The sequence below is a fragment of the Pyrus communis genome, chromosome 2 (genome assembly GCF_041283825.1).
Source record: "Pyrus communis isolate YQ-2024b chromosome 2, ASM4128382v1, whole genome shotgun sequence".
In the NCBI taxonomy this organism is placed as follows: Eukaryota; Viridiplantae; Streptophyta; class Magnoliopsida; order Rosales; family Rosaceae; genus Pyrus; species Pyrus communis.
Window position 1 is genome coordinate 9,875,480 of NC_142566.1, and position 3,616 is coordinate 9,879,095.

A 3,616-nucleotide genomic window follows, 5' to 3' on the forward strand; every position below is an offset into this window, starting at 1 on the left:
ATGCAATTATAAACCAAATCCTTATCATTGTGTTGGAATGTACCCTAAGACACAAACACACAAAAACGACTTTTAAAACAACTCTTTTTGGGTTTTTCAAAACAATTTTTCAAATTTTTATGGGATTTTCGAATTATAAAACAAAACACACTAAAACACTCTAAAACAACTTAAAAACACCTTAAAACAGCAAGGAACAACATTAGAAGTTATGGTGGATAAAACCCTACGAATTTGCATCAAAACACTTTAGTTACCCCCCCACACTTAAATCAAACATTGTCCTCAATGTTTTAAGCATAGATTCACACAAAACATAAGTAAACACACAAAAAGCAACTAAACATATTAAACATGGCATAATGTAATTAACAAAGAGAAGAGTTTAGGGACGCAAATCTGGTTATGGAGTGTAAATTCCCTCTTCTCCTTGGTGATTGCATTGAGGCTTTGATCTTTGTGATTCCACAGGCTTACTCTTGAATTGGTTTCTGCCCATCGTTGATTTTCCTTTGTGCTACTTCTTGAACTGGGCAGCAGGATGGTTCTTTTGGTTTCCCCCGAAGGTCTGAGCTTCCTCCTGTTATCTGTTTCTTTGTTCAATCTTTGCAGGAGTGGTCCCTTCTCTGGAAGTGTAACAACCGTTGAAGATGACTACTCGAGAGCAACGCTAGGTAAGCAATCAGGAATAGATTCCAGGCAGTTGGCTCCAGATCGGAAGACTGACTCCAAGTGCCGGCTGATTGCTTCTTTTACTTTGCCATGCAAGTAAGAACAAGGACAAAGAAAAAGACAGGGAAAGAGCATGATATGAGATACTTTTGCTTTTGACCTTGATGATATGAGATACCTTTGCTTTGAAGAAGCGGTGAATGAATCAGCACATGCTTCAATCCGCCGTTTCCTCCTGGGTCATATGTACTCCAGGCATCTGGTATCATCTTTGGGGAAGAAGAAAGAATTGAGTATTTTGAAAGGCTTTGCTGGGAGTGCGCCCTCAGAGGTGAGGGAGAGTTGGGCATTTTCTTCAGGTTTGCCCTGCCATAAAAGACGAAGGTCGACATATATAGAGATAATATCAAGTGGTGGTACTTTTTACCCTTGTCGACAAACGTTTTGATCCCGCAAATCCGGTTTTTTGAAATAGTGGCGCCTCTTCGATCTTTGAATACGCCTCTTCGATTTCTGAGCAGGCGCCCCTTCGATTTCTGAACGACGCCCCTTCGCTTTCTGAACGACACGTGGTAGTGCAGATGCGGCTCTTTTTGACAAAGCTGCACGCGTCTTCTGAAAAGCAGAGAAAGCGTCGCCGAACTTTGCGCTTGTCGGCTAAAGATGTGTAGATGCGATGATGGCCTCCACGTGTTTTCAGCTTTGTCAGAAATCTTTTGACAAAGTTGAACGCGTTTTCTGAAAAGCCGAGGGAGCGTCGCCTAAATTACGCCGGAAAATCCGGCTCTTTGAATCGGTGGACGCGTCGTCTTGGCTTTTTATAGAGCTATCAATCACCTCAACACACACACTCTGAAGATTTCCCATTCCTGAAACTCGACTCCGGCCCTTTGTGAAATTTTAACTCCATCCACCCCTTCTCTTTGAACACTTTTGAAAAAAAATGGCAAACTCATCGAACCTTAGCTTAGATTTGAGTCTCAGCAGCGATCCGGTTGCGCCCCGTCAAGGTAATGTATGGCGCCCTTCTTTTTTATCTTCTAACGGTCCTCTTTCAGGTGAAGACTCTGTGATGCAGGACGCCACAACAGCTACAATAGTAGCTAAAAACCTCCTCACTCCAAAAGATAGTAGGCTGCTGTCAGGACGGTCCGATGAGTTGGCCGTTCAAGAGTCCCTCGCACTTAGTGTTCAGTGTGCGAGTTCTGTGTCCAACATGGGCCAACGCCTGCTTGCTCGGTCCCGCCAAGTGGAATCGTTGATGGCAGAGGTGGAAAGACTTAAGCAAGAGATCCAGCAGCTTAAGTACGAGAATAGAAGTTTGCATGTGCTTGCAAATAACTATTCGTCGGGGATGAAGAGGAAGCTTGATGAGCTGCAAGAATCTGAGGGTCGAATTCACAGTGACCGTCAAAGGCTTGCGTCTTATCTCCAGAGGCACCTTTTTCCTGGGTCATCCAGCGCTTGGCCAAGTATTGAGGCCTGGAATGCTCTAGCTCCGATGCCTCCCGCTCCGATGGCTTCCGCTCCGATGCCTCCCGCTTCTATGCCTCCCGCTTCTATGTCTTCCGCTTCTGCGCCTCGTAGTGGGGCTTCACGCAAACAACCTTTGTGAAGCTCCACCTTTCTCCATGTTTAGTATCTTTCTTTCTCTTTTTTTTTTTTTTTATTTTTTTTTTATTTTTTATTTTTTATTTTTTATTAACATAAATAAAATCAAACGGCATGGAATTGGTCCTTGAATGGAAGGTGATACTTGAAGTGAACCGGCAATGGTTTGAATTCTAGTGTAGGTGCCTGATTCATAAAAAACAGCAAGTTAGTATAAAATGTAAAGGAATTTGAAAAAAATTTACTTGTTTTGTCCGACAAGAACTCAATGACAAACACCACTCCTTTGAAAGTTTTAGGGATATTGGACTTGGCCAGATTGCAAGTGATGGTTATGACTTGTCCAATGTCATCAAATTTAATTTCTTTGGATTTTGTGGTTTCAAGAACGTCCTCTTTGATGAATTCATGACATTCCCTACTTGTCACCTTTGAAAGGGCTTCCAAGATGTCTTTTTCACCTTCTTCTTCCTTGGAAGTCATGAATCTGCAAGGAATAGGGATACTTGTTGGAACGGGGTTAAAAATAATGAAATTTGGAACAACCATACCTGTATTAGATGGCATAGGAGCAATAGGTGCCTCCGGTAAAGGTGTTTCCACCCTTTCCGTGGGTTGGGTGTATTCCTCTTCCTTGTGATTTGATTTTGATGGTTGAGGGTCCGTTCCAACCTCCTTGTCACTTCTCAACATGATAGCATTGGTGTCTTCAAATTCTCCCTTCTGATTTGCAATGGTTGAACTAGGGAGTTCGCCTTGGTCTCGAAACTGTCCTACGAACTCCGCGATCTGCCCAATTTGCTTATCCAAGTGGTCCAACCTTTGTGGTGGCTGCATAGGCGTTGAATAGAACTCCTCATATGGCTGCCAATATCCTTCTTGTTGAGCCTCATTGTCTTGATTTTGTGAGCCCTGCACCAAACAAATTAATTCATTAAGCTTTTGATTATAATCTATTGACGAACTTGAGTTTGGTTGGGCATATTGAATATGAGGTTGTGGTGGTTGCCAATATCCTCCTTGTTGAGCATTTTGAGGTTCCCACCACATAGAGTTTGAATGATCACTCCAATCCGAATTGTAAGTATTGGAAAACACGTTATTCCTTGATTGAAGATTAGATATATCAACTCTTTGCATTTGGGACCTTTCCATGAGCTGTGACAAAAGAGAAGCGTTATCAAGTGCCATGTTGTTCTTAACAAACAAAACACAAATAAAAACTAAATCTAAAAGACAATACAGAAACAAACAATCGAAGGGATTAGTGATTTGAGATTTTACTTAACACTCAAATTAAACCCTCGTTTGACAATTGTAGTAGAATGGATAA